The sequence below is a fragment of the Schistocerca gregaria genome, chromosome 3 (genome assembly GCF_023897955.1).
Source record: "Schistocerca gregaria isolate iqSchGreg1 chromosome 3, iqSchGreg1.2, whole genome shotgun sequence".
In the NCBI taxonomy this organism is placed as follows: Eukaryota; Metazoa; Arthropoda; class Insecta; order Orthoptera; family Acrididae; genus Schistocerca; species Schistocerca gregaria.
In genome coordinates, this window is record NC_064922.1 from 518,676,114 (window position 1) to 518,688,227 (window position 12,114).

General features: G+C 43.1%; 1 protein-coding gene across 2 annotated transcripts in view; it reads right to left on the bottom strand.

The window, feature by feature from the left end:
- LOC126355988 (serine/threonine-protein kinase 32B) overlaps positions 1 to 12,114 on the bottom strand; it is a 635,590-nt gene that overhangs the window by 470,707 nt on the left and 152,769 nt on the right. The gene's annotated exons all lie outside the window — the stretch shown is intronic.

Genomic DNA, 12,114 nt, shown 5'->3' on the forward strand with positions numbered 1-12,114 from the left:
AAAGAGAGCAGGGCTCTTGAGTGAAGGTGTTGTGCTCTTGAACAACAGTGCAAAATCACACAAAGCAAAATCCATACATGATCAGATTCGTTGCTTCGGAGAGGAGATATGGATCACCTGGACTACAGCACCGATATTTGCCATGCAGTGAAAGTCGCACTGCCGGGATGTCACTTCCAAAACAAAGCTGAGATACAGCAGGCTGTGCGACAATTCCTTTCATTGCAGGGAACCGTGTTTTGCAAGAGAGGTTCCTTCAAACTGACTGCTCGCCAACACAAATGTCTTATTGCCGGTGGTCACTATATCGAACAAAAATGGAATTTGTGTATTTCATGATTCCATGATATATTCGTTTTTGCTAATAAAGTTTCTGTGTGAAAATGACGGAACTTACTTTAGGCAAGTCACTCGTAGTAAGCTTGCACAGAACTAATAGATATGCAGGCTTCCTAATTGTGAGAGATTACCTGCGCTGTAGACACACATTGTCAACGCACAAAATGTAAACTGATCCCAGAAAAATTATATCGATGGTCACATTTTCTACATAGTGTCCCCTTCACTTGAATACAACGCACAGCATCTCGATACAACCGTGTGAAATTCTCAGAAAAGTCCTCGTTTGAGATGTTGTTCAACTCGCGCTACATTCGCATATTTTTCGGCCTTGGCGAACTCCCAGAGAGCCATTCTGTACTTTGTCCTCTTGGGTTAGGTTCGTGTTGATAGCAACTCTCCTCATATTGATAACAAGTCTCGTCACTTCACTTGACATGATTTCCTCCAAAAAAAGAACTGCAAGCGTTTTAATTTATGTAAAGACTCGGCTGGCGCCCGCGCCCCATTGCATTTTTGTTGAGGAGTCAAGGTGTGTGGGACAAACTTCACGGACGGTTTATACAGGGATGGTAAAATATTGTTGACAGTGTCGTAGAAATATTGGCTTACTGTTAGAAAAATGAAGAACAGCTATGATCTTTTTCTTGAGAGAAGGTAGGCCGATGATTCAGGTTAAAGCTAATCCTCTCTTCAGTGCACAGTGGTTTTAAATAAGAATCAAGTCGGAGGATAATTTGTGCGAGAGTCATGTGGCTGAAATGGAGAAGACGATGGAGAAAGATTTAACGTTTTGCACTGATACAGCCAACACGCTAGACATATCCGATCTAGTATTGCAGTTGCGGAACGACGATTAGGTATTTAATATGTAAGGGAACGTACTAAGGACATTTGTGGGCTTACACCACCAATTGCTGGAATCGATAAGATACATACGAGCAAATGATAGCGTAATGGGCCAAATATGAATGGGCGTCCTAAATAGCGGTCCTACGCAATGACATTACGGTGAGGCACCAAGGGCAAAAAGGCTGTAAGTACGGTGCAAGACATGGTTCAGCAGTTTCTGAAAGTGAGACTAAAAACAAATGAAAATGAAACGAAATGCATATTAGTTGAGGCGTCCCCTTGGATAATTCGACTGTTGTATCGGAATTTTCCCGTCAGAGGGTTTCCTATGCAGCGAGTGCCAGGCTGTTTGGACTCATGCACGTTGCCGTGGCTTCTCCTCGAGTGTAGCGTCTCATCTGCGAGGTGCCACGGACTGCGGCGACGCGCGCCGTGGTGGACGGCCGTAGTGGGTCCAAGGCGGCTGCTACTTGTGCAGTAGCGTGCTCCAACTTGCCTTTGTTAGAGACACTGGTCTCTAGAATAGCTCTATTAGCATCCTGGAGACCATGTCAGAAGACCGCGTGCCATTTTAGAATTCTGTGGAGTGAACACTTGTGGAGCCTGGAACGAATTGGTGACTTTTGTCAGTTATACTTAGCCAGGTATCCTGTCACCTTCGTGTTAATTCTAGCTCCTCTAGAGAGCTAATTTGTGTACTGGTGTATTTCTTCTACCGACTCCTCCAGAAAGCAGTGGGAATTCCGGTACTACTTACACTGTTCCTGCGCCACGGTTACATCTGAAAACCGAGTTACGTTTATTCTCAATTCAACGTTTGAACAGTACTGTGGCTTCAAGTTGATAGTGTTTTGTTCACGTTCTAATCAATAGCTAGTGCATGTAACAAGTGTATAAGTGCTATCCTTTATGTTTAATGTATAACTAATCTACGTTTCAGATTTTTCTACACAAATGTTCTTTGTTAACGCACTGTAAAGGCCACCCTGATGTGGTATTTTGTTAAAAACCCAAGAAGCTGCCATTTGACAGTGAAATTCGTGCCTTAGTGTTATTAAATGGAACAAGGCTCTTAAGGTAAGTAACCTAGGTTTTAATTTGTCGTTTTGTAAGTATAGTCAAAATTTTGTCATGCTGTCAGTCAGTTACAGAAAACTGCAATTGCATTGTAAGCTGTCACTACTGTTTTCTTGGAATTGCCACCGTTTCTAATAGGATCCACCTGCTCCTATAGGTACATACTATTTGAGAAGGCTGTTTGCCTAAGATCTATGTTGTTTGGTGTTTTTATATTTAATCTTTAAGTTTTGAAGTGTTCGCTAAGTGAGGTTATGTAATTATTCTTGCTCCTTTTAAAATTTGCTCATTGTAGCGAACTTAGCTACAACCCCTTTGAAAAGTTTTAATAATTCATATGGTAATTGCAAATTCATTCTTCTGGAATTGAACTGCGCGAAAGCAGACTTAAGGTTCGTAACTCAGGCTTTAACTTGTATTAGTTTTTATGCTGTATTAAGTCGATTTCAGTTTTGAAACCCTCTTTTCTTAAGCTATAGTTAGTGCGTGAAATTTGTGATTTCAGCTTGCTTTCTTGTGGACCACTATCACACCGGTACACTGTTATTTGTTGTTGCACGATGTCGTCATAAATTGTGATATGGAGTACATAGCATATGTTACTCACCCTGCGAAAGAAAAAAAAACTTTTTTTGCCTTTTAATACTGAAGTTCGAATTTCTGTTTAGTAAATTATTTTAAACAAAAGATTTGATGTAATTTTCGCCCAGCTTCCTCTACGCTTCTACCACTGCATTAGTATTAAGGGCTGAAGAAGACTAGATGCTGATAGAACAGTAGAGAGTGTGGGCCACGTGACCCAACTGCATTACATGACCACCGAAGTGAGAAATCGCAAAGTGGAAACCCATTATTTTGTTCGGTCTTTGAAATAGAGTGACTGCGTAGCATCGTCATATCTAGTGAAGATGAAAAACTACAGCACCATCAAGTGCTTAGCAGATGCAAAATATGGTATGTCTGGATGTGAAATTCATATAAAATATACATTCCCACAAGAAAGATGAAGAGGAGAACGTTTGGACCCATTAAAGATCGATAAAATAGAGATATGCGATATGGTGGGTGAATATCGGATAACAAACATCGACAGAAGCAAGGAGATCCAATGGGAGGTTCAAATAGCCAGGCTGCCTGAAAGGCCAGAGTCAGGAGTGATGGTGGGAGAGAAAACAAAGGAAGCGCGTCCTCTCCACAAAAAAGAATGCGAAGACACGGCGAGCTGGAAAACGACCTGTCACAGCTGCGTGTAGCAGGAGACTGGAAGAATATGACGTTACTGCGACGGAGCTTCTTAAAGTTGCAACAGCACTATCAACAGATAGTCTCAGTCACGTGTGGCTATGAATTAGAGAAAGAAATCTGCGTCACTACACCCGAGCTTCACTACACCCGAGGGGGAAAAAAAATCCTCCCACGTTGGAAATCACTATGGAGAAGAAACACGGGGGCTCAGGATAACTCCAACTACCGTTCAATATGTGCCATAAAGTGGCTTCCACAGGTTGTATGTATGAATGTATGATGATGTTATTTCAGCTTTGTTACAAGTGTTTGTATGAGACTAAACCTTTGGATCTAACTTTATCTGTTCGCAATGACTTTCCTGTTCGTTTCTCTACCAGTTGATTCAGCATCATACATGGAAATAATCTACTGCGTAATAGTTACTGAGTATATCCCCAGTGACGTCGTTAAATGCAAAATCACGCTATGTATGACGATGAACACTTCTCATACGCCGTAATCGCAGTGAAGACACGGTTACTGTTCGACGCTGATCAGTTTCAGCAGTCTTATGCTGCCATCACCTGCTCTAAAGACAAAAATGATAATAAGGGGGGAAGGGGGGGGGGGGCAGACCACAGTTCCTATTACGGGTATACAAAATGGATCAGATGACGTCAGCATAAGATGTCGAAAGGGGTCATCTTAGAGAAATAAATGTGTCTGCACTGCGGTAGTGGCGTATGAGGTGTGTTTATTGTCTACAGCGCAGCGTGTGTACGTCAAGCTATCTTTGTCGGGAAAACTTTCTCTTGTTTGTTGAAATTGTTATCATACTTGTGAATTTGAATAATTTCCCCTCAACGAATGGACCTGGTTGTTCTTGTCTACTACGAGAACTTGCGTTTCGGCGAATTTTATTACGTGCTTGGCCTATTACAGCGCGTGATCCATCACGGCTGATACCTTCATCTGTACCAACATGCAAAGCCAATAACTTCAGACAATCCTGGTATCGATGTATTGTCTGCTCATTAAGGGATATTCTTTTCCATATTTAAATTACCGACACTACGATTGGGTCCCGTTAGTCCTTGGCTGATACAACGCGATCTCTGGTCGTCTTTGTCGGTTTGTACATAGTCTTTATCCTGTGTTGGCTTAATACTCCTTTAAGGCAATTTGTCACCTCACTATGGAGAACGACCACCACACCAATTGTTCAGGCACTAGAATTGAGGTCAGATACTCCGCACGGTCACTCAGTAGTTCCATTGTAAATGGAGTATTCCTTTAGTGGTTCCCGAGCAATAGTGCTTTATAGCGTTGTTATCGCGTTATTATTTGGCTAAGTCTCGCGAATTCGCCATGCAAAAAATAAAAGGGACACTTTTCTGAAGCCCTTTTATTCTCTCACACTGCCATATACAGGTTCCACATTTGGCTCGAATGTGTCTAAAACATCGCATATCCGCCTGTTGATCGATGGAGAGGTTTTCTTCGTACAGAGATTTTTTTAAAGAGCCCAAGAAAAGTGCGCTGTAGGCATCGAGAGGGTCGCCGAACTAGGGGGTCTTACAGGAACCCTTCGCCGTTTTATTCGTACGTGTAAAAAAGTCACATCCTCCCGTGCACCCGCGACAGGAGGATGCGATATAGGAGGGATGAAAAAGCATAGACACCCTTTCTTTTCTGCTTCGGATCACGTTCACGTGTGGTCGAATGGTTTTCAACGGCTCCTACTGGTACCTCCCTGTATACCGGAACAAAAGTCAGTCATGCTGCGAGCCGAAGGGGTGCGGTCACGTGGAATATGGCTGCAGCCCTACGATCACCTTAGCGAAGGATTATTTGCTGAAAGAGGGGGAAAGGACGAAACTGCTAGGTCATCGGGCTCTTGTTCCGATTAAAACAATGATACAAGGGTGAGAATAAAACAAGCGAGACTTCCAACACAAAACTGAGAGAAAGGAAAAAAAACACAAAACAACAGAAGGGCAACAAACACTAAGACAAGAAAATCACAGAGAGACGAAAGAAACAGGCAGGAGGAATTGAAACAAGTGTTCAGATGACCATGGCTGGCTGATCACGAAAGTAAAATGGTTAAGCAAGCCATTCTGCGACACGTTAAAACATCCAACCTAAAAGCACTAGCCTCGCGGGGTTAGCCGATCGGACTGAGGCGCTGTAGTCGTGGACTGTGCGGCTGGTCCCGGCAGAGGTTCGAGTCCTCCGTCGGGCATGGCTGTGTGTGTTAGCCCTTAGGATGATTTAGGTTAAGTAGTGTGTAAGCTTAAGGACTGATGACCTTTGCAGTTAAGTCCCATAAGATTTCACACTATTTGAACACTTTTTTTAAGCACTAGGGTGGACACAAAGAGACAAAGGACATGCGCTAAAACTTAGATCGAATGAAAAACCCCACCCTTACGTGAAAAACGTAAAACCGAACTATCGAATGAGGCGTTGTCTGCTAAAATCAACGGTAAAGAGTCCTGTAGTTGAATATCATGACACAGGGCAGCCAAAGCAGGACTGCTCGCCAAGATATGGGCCACTGTCAACCGGGCGTCGCACTGACACTGAGATGGGTCATCACGGCGCAGGAGATAGCCATGGGTGACTCAAGTGTGCCCAATACGGAGCCAGCAGAGAACCACAGAGTCCCTGCGAGAGGCCCGCATGGATGACTTCCACACATTCGTAGTCTCCTTAATGGCACGCAGTTTGTTGTGCGTACTGACGTTATGCCATTCCGTCTCCCAAAACCGAAAAACCTTGCGCCGTAATACTGAACGCAGGTCAGTTTCAGAGACGCCTATCTCAAGAAGCGGTTTCAAGGACTGAATCGTCCAGCTGGTGTCTGCAATGTGAAATGTTTGAAAATGACTGCTCCAAGGGAAGGATAGTTTCGTTGGCACTTAATGCCACCTCCTGAGGCCTTTTTCATGTCGATTCTGAGCGCCAGTGTGTCTGAAATTTTTTTTCTTGTCCACCCATAAGAAAACTACGTGATTTCAATGCTGGACGCCGTGGTTCTGACTTACGACGCAGAGGCGTCGAGAGAATGGGTAAGATGTGAATAGGAGAGATGTGACCTCCTCCTCATGCTGTGACAGCTCCACGGTGACGTCGGGCAGAATTGTAGTTGTTTTTTAATTCCTTTTTTCAACGTGTCTTCACTTTGCATTTTGAGCATCGTCGAGTCAGCCGGTGACGTTGCTGGGCGCCACGCTTTGTCAAGGATTACAGAGGAAGGTTGGAAGCACGTGTGAGAGAAACATCGCTATGGGAGAAAATTACGAGCGTCAAAGAGAAAGTTGCCCTTTAACTTTGTGGCGCTGTGCATACGCCACTGAAATCCTCTACAAATTTGCGTTTCAAATGACAGAGAAAAAACCTCGTTGTCGTGATTGGCAGAAGAAGTCGTTAAGAATTATTTGCGTATGTCATAAAAGTTGTCACACTGTCCATTTCATCTTACTGATCACCGCAACTGCTACTGCTACTTGTTCCGAATACATCTGGAGTGGTCTGATTTAGCTGCCTTATGCTGCATAGGCCAACATTTCCTATGTAATAAAGCAATGTGTGGCTAAAATATATTTTTTCGTAGAGCTGTATTACCTATCGCTACATCTGCTTGACGAGTTACGTCGAACTACTACTGCGAATAAGTTAATGACGCCTCTTTGCTGTTATGGTATACACTTTCAGTCCCATTATTACCTTCATCTGCAGGAACGGTGGTTTCGACCACTGCGGGAAACTCAATAGCCCGGCGTTGCCCCGCAGCGGTGGCCAAACTTCTCTGCGAGTTGTGCAGGCGACAGCTCTGCACACCCTACCCAGCCGACGCAGCCGCCGTACCTAGCAACCAGATTAAATTCTGGGAATTTGCGATCTCTCCAACCGTGACAGCGATTCGCGCCGCCTGTCCATGCGAGCAGCGAATCCGCTGCCTCCTCAGTACTGCTCCGACGCTTGCTGGGAGCCTGCATCCTTTCACACGCACCCTCAGTAGTAGCGGATTTTTCTCCGGCGTACACCGCTTTACTTATGGAGGTTAGCTGCCGCTCAATATGAATGTCGTGGGGAATATAGAGAGCTGACTAAAGACATTTCACAAGCAACCAGTGTCATAACATTTAAAGACATCCAGTTCTTCTAACAACAGAAGTTATGTCTGACATTTGTCAGCGTTTAGATTAAATACAGGGTGTTACAAAAAGGTACGGCCAAACTTTCAGAAAACATTCCTCACACACAAATAAAGAAAAGATTTTATGTGGACATGTATCCGGAAACGCTTAATTTCCATGTTAGAGCTCATTTTAGTTTCGTCCACCTACGCTCAATGGAGCACATTACCATGATTTTATACGGGACACTCTGCCTGTGCTGCTAGAACATGTGCCTTTACATGTACGACACAACATGTGGTTCATGCGCGATGGAGCTCCTGCACATTTCAGTCTAAATGTTCGTACGCTTCTCAACAACAGATTCGGTGACCGATGGATTGGTAAAGGCGGACCAATTCCATGGCTTCCACTCTCTCCTGACCTCAACCCTCTTGACTTTAATTTATGGGGCATTTGAAAGCTCTTGTCTACGCAACCCCGGTACCAAATGTAGAGATCTTCGTGCTCATATTGTGGACGGCTGTGATACAATACGCCACTCTCTAGGGCTGCATCAGCGCATCAGGGATTCCATGCGACGGGGGGTGGATGCATTATCCTCGCTAACGGAGGACATTTTGAACATTTCCTGTAGCAAAGTGTTTGAAGTCATGCTGGTACGTTCTGTTGCTGCGTGTTTCCATTCCATGATTGATGTGATTTGAAGAGAAGTAATAAAATGAGCTCTAACATGGAAAAGCGTATCCGGACACATGTCCACATAACATATTTTCTTTCTTTGTGTGTGAGGAATGTTTCCTGAAATTTTGGCCGTACCTTATTGTAACACCCTGTATATACTTCCATACAGCACAAACTAGCTGATTATGTGTTGCGTAATGTGCTTCTGGTACCACTTTCATTCCTCATTCCTGTACCGTTCGTGAATGGTTTCGTGGCAAGAACGACTGGCGATAGTTAGTCAGTCACAAGTTCCATAGAACATTTGAATGACTCCTTAATCGAAATGATGTGGAACTAGTCAGCTTACCGGCTATGTATACGTTATTAGTATTGACATTAACGAACACAGTATTAGTTTTAGTCCTATTCATGCAATTACATTTAAAATATGTTTTTATTACTTACTGGCTACCAGTTTTTAAGTAAAAAATCGTCAATGGAATAGAGACAGTTGTCCAGGCGAAATGCTGTTAAATTACATTCTATTTCGCTCTCTGTCAGACACTTTATGTTACTGGGCAACTCATCAAAAATTATTGTTGGCGCATATTGAATTTCTTGCTAGGCCACTGACGGCTTTAACAACGCGTAATAGAGGCAATTTTTCGAGCTAGTGTTGTAGGTATGGACACCACTCTCCTGAAATTTGTGTGGATTATTTATGACGAATTTCATTAGCGAATACAAACATTTATATCTACATGGATGCTCTGCAAATCACACTTGAGTGCCTGGCACAGGGTTCATCGAACTACCTTCACAATAACTCCCAATGATTCCTATGTCGAACAGCGCTCGGGACTTATTCTACGAACACCTATTTCTTTCCGTGAGAGTTCTACTGTAACTTATTTTATTACGATGAACGTTTTTCCCTATCTAACTCTACGTCAACAAAGTGTTTTCGCATTCGGAGTGGAAAGTTGGTAACTGAAATTTCGTGAGAAGATTCCGCCGCAATGAAAAAAGCCTTTGTTTCAATGACGTCCACCCCAAATGCTGTATCATGTCAGTGGCACTCTCTTCCCAATTTCCCGATAAAACAAAACGTGCTGTTTTTCTTTGAACTATCTCGATGTGCTCGTCTCTCCTATCAGGCAAGGTTTCCAGACTGCGCAGCAGTACTCCAAAAGAGAATGGACACGCGTAGCGTACGCAGTTTCTTTAGCAGATCTGTTACATTTTCGAAGTGTCCTTCCAATCAAAAGCAATCTTTGTTTTACCTTCCCCACAACATTTCCTATGGGTCCTTTCGAATTTAAGTTGTTAGTAATTGTTCCTAGGTATTTGTTTGAATTTACGGTCTTAGATTTGACTGATTTGTCGTGTAACCGAAGTTTAACGGATTCTTTTTAGCACTCATGTGGATTACCTCACAAATTTCATTATTTAGGATCAATTACCAATTTTCGCACCATTCAGATGTATTTTCTAAATCGTTTTGCAATTTGTTTTCGCCTTCTGACTAGTTTAGTAGACGATAAATGGCAACATCATCTGCAAACAACCTAAGACGGTGGCTCAGATTGTCTCCTAAACCTTTTATGTATACATATAAAGAACGACAGAGGGCCTATAGCACTACCGCAGGTAACACCAAAAGTCACTTCTGTTTTACTCGATTACTCTCCCTCAGTTATTACGAACTGTGTCCTCACTGAAAGGAAATCACTAATCCTGTCACGTAACTGACACGATATTCCATAATCAGTCAATTTCACTACAATCTATTTGTGTGAAACAGTGTCAAAAGGCTTACGAAAATCTAGAAATACAGAACCAATTTGACACTAATCCTGTCACGTAACTGACACGATATTCCATAATCAGTCAATTTCACTACAATCTATTTGTGTGAAACAGTGTCAAAAGGCTTACGAAAATCTAGAAATACAGAACCAATTTGAAATCCCTTGTCAATAGCATTCAACATTTCGTGTGAGAAAAGAGGTAGTTGTGTTTCACAAGAACGATGTTTCCTAAATCCTCTCGAGATAATTCGTAATGTTCGAACACGATACGATCCAAAATCCTACTGCATATCAAAGTTAATGATGTGGGCCTATAATTTAGTGGATTACTCTTACTAACTTTCTTGACTATTGGTGTTACCTGTGCAACTTTCTAGTCTGTGGGTACGGATCTTTCGTCAGTGAGTGATAGTATATGTTTGTTAAGTATAGAGCTATTACATCAGCGTACTCTCAAAGGAACCTAATTGGCAAACAGTCTGGACCGGAAGACTTGCTTTCATTAAGTGTTTTAGTTGCTTCACGACTCCGAAGATGCCACCTTCTACGTTACTCATGTCGGCAGGTGTTCTTTATTCGAATTCTGGAATATTTATTTCGTCTTCTTCGCTGAAGAAACTTCGAAAGGCTCTGCTTTAGCAGCACTGTCGTTAGTATTTCAATCGCTATCGCGCAGAGAAGGCATTGATTGTGTCTTGCCGTTAGCATACTTTATAGGCAACCAGAATCTTTTTGGTTTTTCTGCCAGGTTTCGAAACAAAGTTTCTTTGTGAAAAAGTTTATAAGCGTTTCGCGCTGAATACCGCGCTAAACATCGAGCTTCTGTAAAAGATCGTCAATCTTGAAGATTTCGCATTCGTTTTTTGTTGTTTATGCAACAGTGTTCTGACCCATTTTTTGTACCGAGGGGGTTCAGCTCCGTCGTTTGTTAATTTCTTTTGGTATAGATCTCTCTATTGCTTTAAATAATATTTCTTCGAATTCAAGCAACATCTGGTCTACACTTACATTTTTAACCAGGAAGGAATGGAAATTCCATCTCATGAAGGCGTCAAGTGAATTTGTATCTGCTTTTTTGTATAGATATATTTCTCACTTATTCCTGGAGGATTTGGAATTTACAATATTCAGTCTCTACGACAACCCTGTGTTCACTAGTCCCCGTATCTGTTTTGATGCTAGTTGTTAGCGCAGGATTATTTGCTGCTAAGATGTCAAGTGTGTTTTCACAACAATTTTTCTATTCGTGAGGGCTCATGAACTATCTGCTCGAAATAATTTTCAGAAAATTCGCTAAGCACAATTTCGGATGATGTTTTGTGTGTACCTGCGGATTTTCGCCAACATATAGATGGTAGATTAAAGTCACCACCAACTATAACTGTAAGAATCGGGTACGTGTTGAAATTAAACTCAAGTTTCCTTTGAAACTTTCAGCAATTGTAACCATCTGCGTTTTTAGATCGGTAAAATTGTTATTTTATTCCAGCTGTCGACAGTAACCTCTGCTCATACTACACTCCTGGAAATGGAAAAAAGAACACATTGACACCGGTGTGTCAGACCCACCATACTTGCTCCGGACACTGCGAGAGGGCTGTACAAGCAATGATCACACGCACGGCACAGCGGACACACCAGGAACCGCGGTGTTGGCCGTCGAATGGCGCTAGCTGCGCAGCATTTGTGCACCGCCGCCGTCAGAGTCAGCCAGTTTGCCGTGGCATACGGAGCTCCATCGCAGTCTTTAACACTGGTAGCATGCCGCGACAGCGTGGACGTGAACCGTATGTGCAGTTGACGGACTTTGAGCGAGGGCGTATAGTGGGCATGCGGGAGGCCGGGTGGACGTACCGCCGAATTGCTCAACACGTGGGGCGTGAGGTCTCCACAGTACATCGATGTTGTCGCCAGTGGTCGGCGGAAGGTGCACGTGCCCGTCGACCTAGGACCGGACCGCAGCGACGCACGGATGCACGCCAAGACCGTAGGATCCT